We start from the raw sequence: 18,466 nt of genomic DNA on the forward strand, positions 1-18,466 counted from the left end.
TATAAACAAAAAACAGCTAATTTCCTGCAATTCCTGCAATATATGTAAAATATGTATATATTATAAACAAAAAGCAGCTAATTTCCTGCATTCTACAAATGTACCAATTCTACATTTTACCATGAGGCTGAGAGAAAATGTACATTTTTTAAGCTAAAATATAGGTTTGTTGACTGTGATAAGGGCACTGGATTAAGAGCTGTCTGTCTTGGTTTCTGAACAAATGAAATTGGCACTGGCATGGCGCATATAGCCCGAGAAGCACAGTGACATGTGCCTCAATGTGGTCATATAAGGGTTTATTTGGGGGTGTGGCTTTCAGTTAGTTCTTTTTGGCAACACATCCCGTGAGAGTGAATGCCATTCCAGTTCATCGGTTCTGCTATATTTCATCAAATCTGACTAACTCAGTGCAGTGCATTGCTTGCTATGAATTGAATCTGCTTGTGTATGCATGTTTAGGTAAAAAGCCCAAATAATGTTGTTTTTGGAACACTGACAGGTATAAAGCAGTAGTGTTTTTTGTTGTTGTTGCTCAATCTCCTTCACTGATTTCTGTGTGTCTGGGGAGTTTGAGTTCAACGTCAAAAGAAATGATCCTGTTCTTCATCTTCTAAGCCTCTCCACTCACAGGAATAAGCACTCATCTTTACATCACCAACATTTCCCTCCTGACATCTCAACACCCAATAGGATCAGTTCGACTGCTACTCTGCTATTTGATTGGATGGATCAGTGTTTGATTAATTGCTCATAATACTTTGCTGTGTTACTGTTGTAACTGATCTGATTAAATTTGCATCTCTGAGGATGCAAATTATCTACACGTATCTAACAGGAATGAAATACCACTAATCTAATCTAAGCAGCATCTAAATCTAAGAATGTGTTTTAACTCATTTTCTAATTGATCATGCATATATTCATTATTTTAATAAGAAATCCTTAAAGGTACAATATGCAGAAATTACTCCGCCATTTTCTGGTTAACATCTAAAAGTCTAAGCCCGAATTTGCTCTTTAATACAATAGCCCATAGAAACACATTGAATAAATCATTCATAAAACGGAAAAAAAAGACAGTGAAAAAATACATCATGATGAATATGGTTTTGAAGTGTCTGTCCTATATCTAGGAGATAAAAAAAAAGAAGCTGTGTTTAAAAAACAAACATATTTAAGCCCTTATTTTTGTTGGCACAAATCTACCTCTATACTTCCATTTGTTTGTATGGGTTACCTGACACTTGTAAGAGTTGCAGCCCAAACAGTTCGAACACTCCAGACAGAAGTGGGCACATCAGCATTAGCAACTTCAGACGAGTCCCATGACACTTGCTGAATGCCGTCATACAGTCGTTGCTCAACTAAAAGTTTTGCGATTATCCTCCGGAATTTTGAGGTCATTTTTGGTTTAGTACGGTAACCTGCTACTTCATTGCTCCAGACCAGCACAAGGGGGAGTTAGAGCACTGATTATCCTATTGGATCCCAAGGCGCTACTGTGTCTCTAACTGACAATGAATGGGTGACATAAACCAAATAGAAACTGATAATTGTGCACAACTTCAAAATTGAATTTCAATGAACTGAAGGTGGTTAAGGTGATTAAATTTACAACAATAAATTGCTATTCCTCTGTCCTGCAGCGCACACCCGGAAAAATACTTATTTTTTTGTTACTACTCGTCAGTATTACTTACTAAAACTGTTGTTACACTAAGGTTTTTATTCTAAGAGAAATGTATACTACAATTAGGGTGTGGAAATTGATTATTTTGCTCTTAGTGTAGCCTACTCCGGACAAGTTATGCTGTACAGTGCCTGAGTGGTGCAGAGTTCTAAGACACTGCAAAACAGTGCAAACCTTGTTGCTACAGATGCTGGATCAATACTTGTGACCGGGAGATCCATGAGGTGATGGTAGGCTTCTGATTTCTCATTCTCTCAAAACAGAAATATATAATTCTAAAAATAACAAATTACTATCCATGTCTCACCCCATGTTCAAGAATGTCCTTTTTCCTCGCTCACTTTACGTTATTTGAAATTGAAATCCTCTCTAAAATATTATTAATTTTAAAAGAAAGCTATTTTTATTAATAATCTATTTAGAATAATATAAAAGCCCCTTAGATATTTTCACAGATATATTATTAACCCTGATTTTCACAAGTGTAGCAGGCTGTGAATTCTGCAAACAACATTTCTAGCAGGACAATAAATATTGGTCATATTGGTCATGGCTCCCGAGTGGCGCACAATGGGATTGTCTTGTAGTTATCCAGCTTTATCCACTGAGATAGTGGTAGGTGCACGAGGTTCAAGGCACGAGGGCTGGAGGCATGGGACGGGCCACAGAGCAGCGGACAGAAGACGGACCTAGTCCATGGGGAAGGGAGGGTAGCACAGGGAAGGGAGTGTAGCACTACCCTGGGTAGCACAGAGCAACACTTTAAGGGACATTGCATTAATAATGGTGCTGACTAGGGAAACGTTCCCGCTGTTCTTAGTGCCTGTCTGCACGTTTAAATCCAAACTGGATTTAACTAAATATGACATGAAAAGCGCACATTTGTAAATCTAAAAGTAATTGGAAAGGTAGATACAAATTATTTGTGACATTGTGGTTACAATAAAGAATCTAAACAGGATGTAAACAAGATGCTGTGTTTTATTTACAGTAGTGATGGACAACTGGAGGCATTTTTAAAACAGGTTTTCAGACACTTGTTTTTATCAAGCAGTCGAAATTTTAGATTTTAGATTCTTCAAAGTAGCCACCCTTTGCCTTGATGACAGTTTTGCACAGTTGGCATTCTCGCAACCAGCTTTGACTGAAATGTTTTTCCAACAGTCTTTTGGTTGAAACCAAAAATCTCAAATTTGGACTCATCATACCAAAGGACAGATTTCCACCAGTCTAATGTCCATTGCTCGTGTTTCTTGGCCCAAGCAAGTCTCTTCTTATTATTGGTGTCCTTTAATAGTGGTTCCGACAATGCAGTAATAACCAACAAGTAATCTAGCTAACAATTCCAAAACTACTACCTTATAGACACAAGTGTAAGGGGATAAAGAATATGTACATAAAGATATATGAATGAGTGATGGTACAGAGCTGCATAGGCAAGATACAGTAGATGGTATTGAGTACAGTATATACATATGAGATGAGTATGTAAACAAAGTGGCATAGTTAAAGTGGCTAGTGATACATGTATTACATAAAGATGCAGTAGATGATATAGAGTACAGTATATAAGTATACATATGAGATGAATAATGTAGGGTATGTAAACATTATATTAGGTAGCATTGTTTAAAGTGGCTAGTGATATATTTTACATAATTTCCCATCAATTCCCATTATTAAAGTGGCTGGAGTTGAGTCAGTGTGTTGGCAGCAGCCACTCAATGTTAGTGGTGGCTGTTTAATTAACAGTCTGATGGCCTTGAGATAGAAGCTGTTTTTCAGTCTCTCGGTCCCAGCTTTGATGCACCTGTACTGACTTCGCCTTCTGGATGATAGCGGGGTGAACAGGCAGTGGCTCAAGTGGTTGTTGTCCTTGATGATCTTTATGGCCTTCCTGTGACATCTGGTGGTGTAGGTGTCCTGGAGGGCAGGTAGTTTGCCCCCGGTGATGCGTTGTGCAGACCTCACTACTCTCTGGAGAGCCTTACGGTAGTGGGCGGAGCAGTTGCCGTACCAGGCGGTGATACAGCCCGACAGGATGCTCTCGATTGTGCATCTAGAAGTTTGTGAGTGCTTTTGGTGACAAGCCAAACTTTTTCAGCCTCCTGAGGTTGAAGAGGCGCTGCTGCGCATTCTTCACGATGCTGTCTGTGTGGGTGGACCAATTCAGTTTGTCTGTGATGAGCACGCCGAGGAACTTAAAACTTACTACCCTCTCCACTACTGTTCCATCAATGTGGATAGGGGGGTGTTCCCTCTGCTGTTTCCTGAAGTCCACAATCATCTCCTTAGTTTTGTTGACGTTGAGTGTGAGGTTATTTTCCTGACACCACACTCCGAGGGCCCTCACCTCCTCTCTGTATCGTCGTTGTTGGTAATCAATCACTGTTGTGTCGTCTGCAAACTTGATGATTGAGTTGGAGGCGTGCGTGGCCACGCAGTCGTGGGTGAACAGGGAGTACAGGAGAGGGCTCAGAACGCACCCTTGTGGGGCCCCAGTGTTGAGGATCAGCGGGGTGGAAATGTTGTTGCCTACCCTCACCACCTGGGGGCGGCCCGTCAGGAAGTCCAGTACCCAGTTGCACAGGGCGGGGTCGAGACCCAGGGTCTCGAGCTTGATGACGAGCTTGGAGGGCACTATGGTGTTAAATGCCGAGCTGTAGTCGATGAACAGCATTCTCACATAGGTATTCATCTTGTCCAGATGGGTTAGGGCAGTGTGCAGTGTGGTTGAGATTGCATCATCTGTGGACCTATTTGGGCGGTAAGCAAATTGGAGTGGGTCTAGGGTGTCAGGTAGGGTGGAGGTGATATGGTCCTTGACTCAAAGCACTTCATGATGACGGAAGTGAGTGCTACGGGGCGGTAGTCGTTTAGCTCAGCTTTCTTGGGAACAGGAACAATGGTGGCCCTCTTGAAGCATGTGGGAACAACAGACTGGGATAGGGATTGATTGAATATGTCCGTAAACACACCAGCCAGCTGGTCTGCGCATGCTCTGAGGGCTGTGCTTTAAAGTGCGTGTGGGCGACCTCATGCAACCGCAAAATGTCAGAAAAAGCATATACTACTGTATGTACTGTATTTCTTCATCAGCACCTTTATGCTTTCATAATAAAAAAATAAAAAAAATACTCTTTCAAAATGCAGATATTTAGTTATGTATCCATAATGAATTACTAGTGGAATAAATAAACTCAGTAAAAAAGGAAACGTCCCTTTTTCAGGACCCTGTCTTTCAAAGATAATTTGTAAAAATCCAAATAACTTCACATATCTTCAGTCTAAAAGGGTTTAAACACTGTTTCCCATGCTTGTTCAATGAACCAAAAACAATAAATTAACATAAACCTGTGGAATGGTCGTTAAGATACTAACAGCATAGACGGTAGGCAATTAAGGTCACGGTTATGAAAACTTAGGACACTAAAGCGGCCTTTCTACTGACTTTGAAAAACACCAAAAGAAAGATGCCTAGGGTCCCTGCTAATCTGCATGAACGTACCTTAGACATGCTGCAAGGAGGCATGAGGCTCAGACTGTCCAAAATAGGCTGAGAGAGGCTGGACTGAGGGCTTGTAGGCTTGTTGTAAGGCAGGTCCTCACCAGACATCACCGGAAACAACGTTGTCTATGGACCAGACAGGACTGGCAAAAAGTGCTCTTCACTGAAAAATCACAGTTTTATCTCACCAAGGGTGATGGTTGGATTCGCGTTTATTGTCGAAGGAATGAGCATTACACCGAGGCCTGTGCACTGGAGCAGAATCGATTTGGAGGTGCATGGTTCGTCATGGTCTGTGGCGGTGTGTCACAGCATCATCGGACTGAGCTTCTTGTCATTGCAGGCAATCTCAACGCTGTGCGTTACAAGGAAGACATCCTCCTCCCTCATATGGTACCCTTCCTGCAGGCTCATCCTGACCCGACACTCCAGCATAACAATTCCACCAGCCATACTGCTCGTTCTGTGTGTGATTTCCTGCAAGACAGGAATGTCAATGTTCTGCCATGGCCAGCGAAAAGCCCGGATCTCAATCCCATTAAGCACGTCTGGGACCTCTTGGATCGGAGTGTGAGGGCTAGGGCCATACCCCCAGAAATGTCCGGGAACTTGCAGGTGCCTTGGTGGAAGATTGGGGAAACATCTCACAGCAAGAACGGGCAAATCTGGTGCAGTCCATGAGGAGGAGATGCACTGCAGTACTTAATGTAATGCAGCTGTTGGCCACGCCAGATACAGACTGTTACTTTTGATTTTGACCCCCTCTTTGTTCAGGGACAGATTATTAAATTTCTGTTAGTCACATGTCTGTGGAACTTGTTCAGTTTATGTCTCAGTTGTTGAATCTTGTTATGTTCATACAAATATTTACACATGTTAAGTTTGCTGAAAATAACTGCAGTTGACAGTGAGAGGATGTTTCTTTTTGCTGAGTTTATCACTGAATAACAGAAATATTGGAACAAAGTAGGCTAATGAAGGTAAACAAATTGTTGCTTACCGGAAAATACTCTCAAATACACACGGTCACGTTGTACAGCGCCATTATGGTTATTAGCTGGGCTATTAGCAGGACAATAGACTTGCCTAGAAGGAGGGTAGGGGTAGAATTCTATCATCAAATGTATTTTTTTGTTAGGTTGGCTGTATCACAACTGGCCGTGATTGGTTGCAATTTCAGTTTAATCCACCAGAAAGGACAGAACAAATAATACAACAAATATTGTGGTTTAACTCAAATATACTAATTGATAAAAAAACATTATCAATTGGAACCTTTAACATGTGGAAGGGGGGTAAATTATTATTATTATTTTTGTGTATCACATCCGAACGGGATTGGGAGTCCCATAGGGCAGCGCACAATTGGCCCAGCGTTTCTCTCCCTCTAAAAATATAAATAAATGTCTTGGCCTTTACAAATATTATTTTGGCCTTTATTCAGATTACAATTGCTCATTTTCATTTTTTTTAAACAAAAAAATTATAATTATATATAATCAAGTTGATGGCACAGTCATATACCCCGGCACCTAGATTAAGCTGTGTGACTCACTCATTCATGGTTTTGGATAAAATAAATAAGTACCAACATTCTTTCTGATAGTCTTTAATAAAGAAATGCTTTGGTCATCCTAACCTGGACACCATATACAGTATTATAATAGCCCATTATGGAGCAATAGGATTTGAAGCAATTACTATTTCAGCATTATTTTGTGTGGCTCTGAGACAAGCATAGGGACTGGTCTTGACAAATCAATGAGATTTTCATTTTCACTGAAACTCCGATTGGGTATTGGTTACATTACAATTAGGGTGTGGAAATGTTACGTTCTTAGTACTGTAGCCTACTCCCGACCATCACGTTGTACAGCACCATATTTGCTGTTACATCCTAAAGGAAACCCTGAGGTTTCATTTTTCATTTTTCTTGGCATAGAAACACCATAATATCGATCAAATTAATTATTCTAAATTTCTTAAAACCAATCCCACATACAATGTTCTTACAAAAAAGGTTTTAAATTCTCTAGTAATGCTAATATTGAAGACTATCAAATGCTTCTCAAAGATAACCTCTGGTGGTCAAACTAGCACTAACTAGCATCAATGGTAAAAATGGCAGACAATTAAATAACGTGTCATAGAATTCTGCAGCAACCCGCAATGTGTGCTGCAGTATGAGACAACTTTTAAAGGAGGAACCACTGTAGACTAATTTCTTTATTTAACTAGGCAAGTCAGTTAAGAACATATTCTTATTTACAATGACGGCCTACTCCGGCCAAACCCAGACGACACTGTGCACCACCCTATTGGACTCCCAATCCCGGCCGGATGTGATGCAGCCAAGATTTGAACCACGTACTGCAGTGACGCCTCTTGCACTGAGATACAGTATCTTAGACCACTGAGCCACTCAGGAGAATGTGATGGATTGAGATGCAGCCCATGCAAAAAAAACTGACATCTGTAACTTAAACTGATGTATTTTGATGGGGATTTTTAATGATTTTACTTAGATTGACGCAAGGGTGTGTCTATAGACTATTTAGGATTTTAATAGCATTGATTAATGATTTATTAAGAAAGCTTTAAATGTGCAATATGCAGAAATCTCTTCTACATTTCTTGGTTGCTAAAATTCTAATAATTCGCCTAATTTCAGTTTGTGACTAAACAACAGTGTAAAGAATCATTGCACCATCTAAACAGCTGTGAAATATATTTTCAATAACCAGAAATATATTTTTTCAGCTGTTTGAAGCTGGTGTACAAAACTGAAAGTAAAAGACGCAAAAACAAAACTTAAAGACGGGAAGCATAGAAATAGAGCAAATAGAACATATCTACCTCTTCTTAGACTTGCTTTCAATGAGAATGACAGATATACAACTGAAATTTCTTTGTGAATTGGGTCGGGTCGCCCAAAAGTTACATATTGCAGCACTATGTCAAAACTGTAACTAGGCCACTCAGGAACACTCCTTTGCCTTATCTTGGATGGACAGTTACTAATGCAATAGAACACAGACAGTTTTCTTTAATGGAAGCCTCTTTAATGCAAATTCGATTGAGTGTGGTGTACCCCAGGGCAGCCGGCTTAGACCATTATTGTTTTCTGTGTTTACTATTGACCTTCCACTGACCTTGAATAAAGCCTGTGTGTCCATGTATGCTGACGACTAAACAGTATACACATCATCTGCAACATTAACATAAATAACTGACACCCTTAACATAGAGCTTAAGTCAGTTGTAGAATGGGTAACTAGCAATATCTCCAAAACAGAGCAGCACATATTGTATTTAGATGTACAGTACCAGTCAAACGTTTGGACACACCGACTCATTCAAGGTTTTTATTTATTTGTACTATTTTCTACAATGTAGAATAATAGTGAAGGCATCGCAACTATGAAATAACATATGGAATCATGTAGTAACCCAAAAATATTTTAAAAATCTAATCAAAACAAATTTTAGATTTTAGATTCTTCAAAGTAGCCACCCTTTGCCTTGATGACAGTTTTGCACAGTTGGCATTCTCGCAACCAGCTTTGACTGAAATGTTTTTCCAACAGTCTTTTGGTTGAAACCAAAAATCTCAAATTTGGACTCATCATACCAAAGGACAGATTTCCACCAGTCTAATGTCCATTGCTCGTGTTTCTTGGCCCAAGCAAGTCTCTTCTTATTATTGGTGTCCTTTAGTAGTGGTTTCTTTGCAGCAATTCAAACCATGAAGGCCTGATTCACGCAGTCTCCTCTGTACAGTCATGCTCTCCGCAGCCGATATGAGCAAGACCTTTAAACAGGTCAACATTCACAAAGCCGCGGAGCCAGGTGGATTACAAGGACGTGTACTCAAAGCATGCGCGGACCAACTGGCAAGTGTCTTCACTGACATTTTCAACCTCTCCCTGGCCAAGTCTGTAATACCTTCATGTTTCAAACAGACCACCATAGTCCCTCTGCCCAAGAAAGCGAAGGTAACCTGCCTAAATAATTACCGCCCTGTAGCACTCACATCGGTAGCCATGAAGTGCTTTGAAAGGCTGGTCATGGCTCACATCAACACCACCATGCCATAAACCCTAGACCCACTCCAATTCACATACCGCCCAAACAGATCCACAATTGACGCAATCTTAATCACACTCCACACTGACCTTTCCCACCTGGACAAAAAGAACACCTATGTGAGAATGCTGTTCATTGACTAGGCTCAGCATTCAACACAATAGTGCCCAGAAAACACATCACTAAGCTAAGGGCCATGGGACTAAACACCTCCTTCTGCAATTGGATCCTGGACTTCCTGACGGGCCTCCCCGGGTGGTAAGGGTAGGCAACAACACATCTGCCACGCTGATCCTCAACACTGGGTCCCCTCAGGAGTACATGCTTACTCCCTTCTGGACCACCCCCTGTTCACCCACAACTGCATGGCCAAGCACAACTTCAACACCATCATTAAGTTTGCTGACGACACAACGGTGGTAGGCCTGATTCCCGACAATGATGAGACAGCCTATAGGGAGGTCAGAGACCTGTACATTTCTTGTTACTTTTTGATTGATTTGATAGTTTTTTTACTTCAGTTTCTTTAGTAAATATTTAATGAATTATATTTCTTGAATTGCATGGTTGGTTAAAGGCTTTTTAGTAAGCATTTCACGATAAGGGCTACCTGTTGTATTCGGCACAAGTGACAAATAATATTTGATTTGTTGAGATGTGTCTGTTACTTGAACTCTGTGAATGATTTATTAGGGCTGCAATTTCTGAGGCTGGTAACTCTAATGAACTTGTCCTCTGCAGCAGAGGTAACTCTGGTTCTTCCTTTCCTGTGGCGGTCTTCATGAGTGTCAGTTTCATCATAAGGCTTGATGGTTTTTGCGACTGCACTTGAAGAAACTTTCAAAGTTCCCGCATTGACGGACCTTCATGTCTTAAAGTAATGGACTGTCGTTTCTTTTTGCTTATTTGAGCTGTTCTAGCCACAATATGGACTTGGTCTTTTACCAAATAGGGCTATCTTCTGTATACCACCATTACCTTGTCACAATACAACTGATTGACTCAAACACATTAAGAAGGAAGGAAATTCCACAAGTGAACTTTTAACAAGGCACACATGTTAATTGAAATGCATTCCAGGTGACCACCTCATGAAGCTAGTTGAGGGAATGCCAAGAATGTGCAAAGCTGTAATCAAGGACAAGGGTGGCTACTTTGAACTCAAAGACAATGATGGTTACCTAAAATGTTTATGTGGTACTGACTCAAAACAAAATGAGAATTTTCGAAAGATATGACAAAAATGACCTTTTTTTCCCCAGCATGCTCTATTGCAGTTTGATATTCTTGGAATTGTTTTTAATATCTGTGTTTTTGTATATACATTGAGTGATTGATTGATTAAATGTTATGCTATACAAATATATATATTTTTAATCTAAACTAATTCAATCATTTACTTTTTGCACCCGTTACTGAAATGTTTTTTCCAGTTTAATTGGCTTAGGTAGTTTCCTAACACTCCTGACCCTGGCAGTCATTATGATTGCAAGTTGTGGGTGAATTCAAATTTAAGCTGTTGGCTAGCCTAACACTGGCTAGATTCCAATAGGAATTACACATCACTTTGCAAGCCAGCATGATGTGATTTACAGTTAGGATTGCAAAATTCTGGGAGAATTCCAGAAATCCTGGTTGGAAGTTTACTGAACATTTTGGGAAGGTTTGTGGAATTTTGCAACCCTACTTGCAGGCCTCCAAGGTATGTGTTCCAGGCCACAATATGACACACCTTATGATATATGCAATGGTTTAATTATAATGATTAAGAACTCACTTGGTGAAGACTGAAATTAATGAATTCACCAAGCATGCCTCTGTCTCTTAAAAAACACAGTCATGGGTGGTAACTCTACAATTCAATCAGAGAGTCAATGCACACTGGGAAAGTATTGGAGGCATGGCTTAATTTAAGTATACTTTACAAAAAAAACTCATTTGAAGGTAGTACTGCTCACTTCAGCTATTTAAGTTTCTTCACGTGTAATACTGCAATACTGTTTTTTGGTAAGGGCTCTATATGTTTAAGTGTGTTCTTTATTTTATGAGATGTGCCTTGGGCTGGGGACATTTCTGGCAGGGAGGCTGCACTGTAAAACCGGATCAGTTTTGGATGCTCAAACATTTTGAGGAAAATGATTATCTAAAAATATTTCAGTTAAGAAACTTAAATAGTGAGTAAAGTTTCCACCTATGAATATTCCCCAAAATGTGCAACCCTAGTGGTAACTTTATAATTCAATCCACCTACCGTCATATGAGTAATGATACAAATGCAGTTTTTAGTAAGGTATACTTACATTTAACACCTCCACTAAACCATGCCTCCAATAATTTCCGAGTGTGCCTTTGCTCTTCGATTGAATTATAAAGTTACCACTAGGGTTGCACATTTTGGGGAATATTCAGAGGTGGAAACTTTCCGTGGGAATTAACAGGAATATATGGGAATTAACGGGAATATATGAACATTTATAATAATACCATTTAAATGTAGATGTCTTTTGCATTAGATATATTTACCATATCATATGGAGACAGAAACATAAACATTTGACGTTATCATAAGTAGACATATTTGAAAATTATTAAATCCTTCCAATAGAAATAAAAAACAATTTAGTTACGAATTGAACTTTAATTAAATGAGTTGACTCTACACATGGGATGATTTCACTGAACAACAAAAGAAAGGGAATATTGAATGATCCCCAATGATCCATCGCATCTTACAAAAACGTTTTCATCATACATCTGTAAAATGATTGTCTAGAAACTGAAGCTTTGGTTGTCTTCCTCTCAGGTTTCCATGTCTTCTCCCTGGACCTCCTCAATGTCCACCTCTTGAACCTCAGACTCTGAGGCCTCATCTTCACTGTCACTTTCCAACCTTGTTGAGGATGGCTCGTTGTCAGGCTCAAAAAAAACATTTTTCAACCCTTTTATTGGTCAACTTGTTGCATGATTTGGTATGTGTGTTCCTAAATAAGGAACAGTTGCGCTCTGAGGAAGCTGATGTTGGTGGGATTTGGAGGAAAATGGAGGCAACGGGGGAAAGACCCTCAGATCCACAAAGTCCATTCCACCAGGTGGCTGATGAGATACAGTGGGGCAAAATAGTATTTAGTCAGCCACCAATTGTGCAAGTTCTCCCACTTAAAAAGATGAGAGAGGCCTGTAATTTTCATCATAGGTACACTTCAACTATGACAGACAAAATGAGAAAAAAAATCCAGAAAATAACATTGTAGGATTTTTTATGAATTTATTTGCAAATTATGGTGGAAAATAAGTATTTGGTCACCTACAAACAAGCAAGATTTCTGGCTCTCACAGACCTGTAACTTCTTCTTTAAGAGGCTCCTCTGTCCTCCACTCGTTACCTGTATTAATGGCACCTGTTTGAACTTATTATCAATATAAAAGACACCTGTCCACAACCTCAAACAGTCACACTCCAAACACCACTATGGCCAAGACCAAAGAGCTGTCAAAGGACACCATAAACAAAATTGTAGACCTGCACCAAGCTGGGAAGACTGATTATGCAATAGGTAAGCAGCTTGGTTTGAAGAAATCAACTGTGGGAGCAATTATTAGGAAATGGAAGACATACAAGACCACTGATAATCTCCCTCGATCTGGAGCTCCACGCAAGATCTCACCCTGTGGGGTCAAAATGATCACAAGAACGGTGAGCAAAAATCCCAGAACCACACGGGGGGACCTAGTGAATGACCTGCAGAGAGCTGGGACCAAAGTAACAAAGCCTACCATCAGTAACACACTACGCCGCCAGGGACTCAAATCCTGCAGTGCCAGACGTGTCCCCCTGCTTAAGCCAGTACATGTCCAGGCCCGTCTGAAGTTTGCTAGAGAGCATTTGGATGATCCAGAAGAAGATTGGGAGAATTTCATATGGTCAGATGAAACCAAAATATTACTTTTTGGTAAAAACTCAACTCGTCGTGTTTGGAGGACAAAGAATGCTGAGTTGCATCCAAAGAACACCATACCTACTGTGAAGCATGGGGTTGGAAACATCATGCTTTGGGGCTGTTTTTCTGCAAAGTGACCAGGACGACTGATCCGTGTAAAGAAAAGAATGAATGGGGCCAAGTATCGTGAGATTTTGAGTGAAAACCTCCTTCCATTAGCAAGGGCATTGAAGATGAAACGTGGCTGGGTCTTTCAGCATGACAATGATCCCAAACACACCGCCCGGGCAACGAAGGAGTGGCTTCGTAAGAAGCATTTCAAGGTCCTGGAGTGGCCTAGCCAGTCTCCAGATCTCAACCCCATAGAAAATCTTTGGAGGGAGTTGAAAGTCCGTGTTGCCCAGCAACAGCCCCAAAACATCACTGCTCTAGTGGAGATCTGCATGGAGGAATGGGCCAAAATACCAGCAACAGTGTGTGAAAACCTTGTGAAGACTTACAGAAAATGTTTGACCTCTGTCATTGCCAACAAAGGGTATATAACAAAGTATTGAGATAAACTTTTGTTATTGACCAAATACTTACTTTCCACCATAATTTGCAAATAAATTCATAAAAAAATCCTACAATGTGATTTTCTGGATTTCTTTTCTCATTTTGTCTGTCATAGTTGAAGTGTACCGATGATGAAAATGACAGGCCTCTCTCATCTTTTTAAGTGGGAGAACTTGCACAATTGGTGGCTGACTAAATACTTTTTTGCCCCAATGTATGTTGGCATGACTGCCATATTACAAAGCCCTTGCTTGGAAGTGTACTTCACCAGACTGCCAAAACCTTGCCCTCATCCAGGCCAAGGTGGCGAGACATGGTAGTGATGACACCATAGTCCTTGTTGATCTCTGCACCAGACAGGATGATCTCGCCAGCATATTTGGGGTCCAACATGTACGCTGCGGCATGTATGGGCTTCAGGCCTTTTGATGTATTTCAGAACTGCAGTTTCCTCTGCTTGGAGCAACAGTGAAGCGGGCAGGGCAGAAAATATTTATTCTCTTACATCTGCAAGCAGAGTCTGAACATCAGACAGGATGGTATTGTCTCCCTCAATCCGAGCAATGACTACCACTATAGGTTCCAGGAGTTTCAGGCTGCTTACCTCTCTCTCCCAAAATACATAATCCAGGAGGATCCTCTTGATGCGGCTGTCCAAATTGGCAGGCTGTGAAATTGTCATTTCTTGGAGAGACTCCTTACCCTTCAGGAGACTGTCAAACATGATGACACCACCACCTCAACGGGTGTTGCTGGGCAGCTTCAAAGTGGTGCTCTTATTCTTCTCACTTTGTTTGATGAGGTAGATTGCTGCAATAACTTGATGATCCTTCACATACCTAACCATTTCCTTGGCTCTCTTGAAGAGTGTATCCATTGTTTTCAGTGCCATGCTGTCCTTGAGGAGCAGATTAAATGCATGAGCAGCACAGCCAATGGGTGTCATGTGAGGGTAGGACTCCTCCACTTTAGACCAAGCAGCCTTCATGTTCGCAGCATTGTCTGTCACCAGTGCAAATACCTTCTTTGGTCCAAGGCCATTGATGACTGCCTTCAGCTCATCTGCAATGTAGAGACTGGTGTGTATGTTGTCCCTTGTGTCTGTGCTCTTGTAGAATACTGGTTGAGGGGTGGAGATGTAGTTAATTATTCTTTGCCCACGAACATTCGACCACCCATCAGAGATGATTGCAATACAGTCTGCTTTCTCTATGATTTGCTTGATCTTCACTTGAACTCTGTTTAACTCTGCATCCAGCAAATTAGTAGATAAAGCATGTCTGGTTGGAGGGGTGTATGCTGGGCGAAGAACATTCAGAAATCTCTTCCAATACACATTGCCTGTGAGCATCAGAGGTGAACCAGTTGCATACACAGCTCGAGCAAGATATTCATCAGCATTTCTCTGACTATGTTCCTCCTTTGAGTAAAAAAAACTTCTGATTCCAGGAGGACCCATGAGCTGTTGCTATCGATATGGTGTTGGATTCATAATTTTCTCTTTTCTTTTCTCAATGGTTACTTGTTGTGAGCGCTGAGGGAACTTTATGCACTTGGCCAGATGATTCTGCATCTTTGTTACATTCTTCACATGTGATTTGGCACAGTATTTGCAAATGTACACAGCTTTTCCTTCTACATTAGCTGCAGTGAAATGTCTCTACACATCAGATGGTACCTGTGGCATTTTCCTGTAAAAAACAACAACTAATACAATTCCATGTACAGATAAATAGTAAAGCAGTTAGATTAAACAACTCCTTTGGAAGATACCCATTTGAAAATGAAACATGTATGTAAACAGGTGAATTAACACTCCTCGGTTAGCAGGCTCAAGCAGGCTAAAACCCACATGGTAGCAAAAACTAACGAGCAGAAATGAACAAGTTAGAAATGTTTTAAACACACTTTGCTGTTAACAAAAAATCATGTATGTCATTTAAAATATATTCACCCCACCTTGTAATCAAAACTTACCAGAAAGCATGTAGTCCTTGGCTCAGATAGTGTAGCCTCTATAGCATCTCATTAGTGTGCAAGATCTTGAGAATCAGCGGTACATGTTTGTTTGTTTTTGACCTTTATTTAACTAGGCAAGTCATTTAAGAACAAATTCTTATTTTCAATTATAGCCTAGGAACAGTGGGTTAACTGCCTGTTCAGGGGCAGAACGACAGATTTGTACCTTGTCAGCTTGGGGGTTTCAGGTTACTAGTCCAACGCTCTAACCACTAGGCTACCCTGCCGCCCCATGTGATGGAAGAGTGCACTGCATGTGATGGAAGAGTGCACTGGAAGACATCACTGTGTCAACGCAGAGGGTTGCAATTCTATTGAATTGTGGATAGTTAAACCAAAATATGCCACAAGACCTAGAATTGCATTATGTGTATCCCACAAAAAGGTTCACTGTTATAAGCTAACTTTTTTTGATGAATTTAAGCAAAATTCCCCCAAATTCCAGGGCTTAACTTCCCATGGAATTTTTTGGGAAAAATTACAGAAATTTACTGGAAGGTTTCCAACCCCTTGCAACCCTAGTTACCACCCATGACTGTATTTGTTATTGACAGAGACATGGTTGTTGAATTTTTAAATGTTCTGTTTTTTTGGGCCTTCACCAAGTGAGATCCTAAATGAATAGTATTATTATACTTTAACCATTACATATATCATAAGGCCTTACACAGTGACCTAAGATTCATAGTTCAGTAGGTTTGCTAAATTACACCAACTTTCCAGTAACCTTCAAACCAGGGTTGCCAGAAAAACTGCAATTTTCACCAGCATTTTGCACCCAAACTGTAAATCACATCATGCTGGCTTGCAAAGTGATGCGTAATTCCTATTTGATCTAGCCAGAGTTAGGCTAGCCAACAGCTGAAATTAGTATTCATCTACAAACTGCATTCATAATGACTGCCAGGGTTTAGTACAGTGGAATGATAATACCTAAGCCATTTAAACTGGAACAATAATTTCATTATTGGGTGCAAAAATTCAATGATTGGATTAGTTTAGAAAAAATATATTTATCTCTGGGTAACATTTAGTCAATCAATCACTCAATGTTTATTAAAAAAACAAACATTAAAAACAATTCCAAAAAATCCTATATTTTTTTTATGAGTTGGTGTGGCTTTAGTTGAGCCAGTGCCACAGAAACATTTAAGTAATAATTACTTTTCATTGACTTTGAGTGCAACTTACTAGAAGTAATTGAGCTAAAAACTGCCGTGGGGGTTACAGTGTGTAGGGAGTTGATGAGGGAACACACTGCAGCACTGTGTAGGCTACCTCAGCCTCAGTCTCAACCTCAGCCTGAGCCTAGAGCAGGAGTCAGATGACCATAGGCTCCCAGCCAGTGCAGTTAGGGCAAACGAATGGAGATGCCATTCATCCCGTTTAGAACACTGTGGAGCTATCAAACTCTTATCTGGACAAAAAGGGGCTATATCAAAGACAACCAAAGCAAGCACGTTTCAGTAAAATACATGGAATGGAATTCAAATTCTAGCAGCACAGCGAGGCTCAGCGCGATATAAGGATGAGGCGGTCAGATGCCAAGTAGATCGTGCGCGCCAGCTGGCTGAAGACCTCGCGGGACTTGCGCCGGGTGGGGTGGAAGAGAGGGGAAGAGCCTCATGCTTTCACACACGCTGCCTGGCACTTATAGATTAACGCCAGTCCGAAATAAAGTGGGTTCGTTTTCCTCATGTAAACACCTTCTTGTGTGAATGTAGCACTTTCACTTTAGAAAACAGCCATCATTAATGATTGGTTTGGCAACAAAACCAACCATCAATTAGACAAAAACGCTGGGGTTATTTCCGGCTCGAAGTGATGTGTTTGTGCTAAGTAACCTCAACTGCAAACCAGTGGATCTGCTATCCCCTTTATGAACTTGTAATAGTTGTTTAGAATCCAACACTGCAGCGCTACGATTCAAATAACAATTCTGCCGTCACATGAGCATGTCTGGCAGCTACAAACGCTCAACAGCCTCATGCAGATTTAGCAATTTCGTAAATTAAAATATGGTTCCATTCACAGCCAACGTTATTCAGTAACACATCTGAGTCAAATAGCCTATGATGTGCCAGTCTAAACTTGCACCATATATATTTTCAAACAGTTAAAGAAAGGTTATAATTCTATCAGACTTTGGTAGGGTAAATCAAAGCATCGGTCCTACCTCTGTGCTAGTCGCTGTCCATGGAGCTGATCGTTCGGGGCAGGATACGGCAGCTTGGAGGGTGATTTAGTCCGCGCTAAGGCAAATAGTGAGCTGAGCTGCGGTTACGGTTACACACTACTGAGACTACAAGAACGTGGCAAATTCACAATTCATAGCCAAATCGGTTAGTACCGTGGAGAGAGGCAAAGACCCTAGCTGAGGGGCCGACTTTGCCGGTCCAATTCAAGTTACGCTGGTCTTTTTTCTCTTCCCTCTGATGTGCTCTCTCTCTCTCTCTCTGGTCTAGCTTCCCTTCAACCTCCCAGCGGAGAGCATCATTTATTGTCAATTTGCTTATGCTGAGAGATTTCAGTCAGTTGCTCTCTTTCCCCTCTCCCTCCCCAGCCTGGACAGTAGTACAACAGCCTCCACATGCTCTCTCTCTTTCTCTCTCTCTGTCTTTAGGGCTTGTCTTAGGGCTTTTCTAATTTCATAAAACTTGAAAGTGA

General features: G+C 40.8%; 1 protein-coding gene across 1 annotated transcript in view; it reads right to left on the bottom strand.

Annotated features, from left to right (window-relative positions):
• LOC109893879 (transmembrane protein 121-like) overlaps positions 1-18,215 on the bottom strand; it is an 83,206-nt gene extending 64,991 nt beyond the window's left edge. Inside the window, exon 1 of the mRNA XM_020487082.2 lies at positions 17,976-18,215. The gene's annotated coding sequence lies outside the window, so the exon portion shown is untranslated. The remainder of the gene's footprint in view (positions 1-17,975) is intronic.
• Positions 18,216-18,466: the final 251 nt, after the last annotated feature.

This window comes from Oncorhynchus kisutch, linkage group LG7 (genome assembly GCF_002021735.2).
Source record: "Oncorhynchus kisutch isolate 150728-3 linkage group LG7, Okis_V2, whole genome shotgun sequence".
In the NCBI taxonomy this organism is placed as follows: domain Eukaryota; kingdom Metazoa; phylum Chordata; class Actinopteri; order Salmoniformes; family Salmonidae; genus Oncorhynchus; species Oncorhynchus kisutch.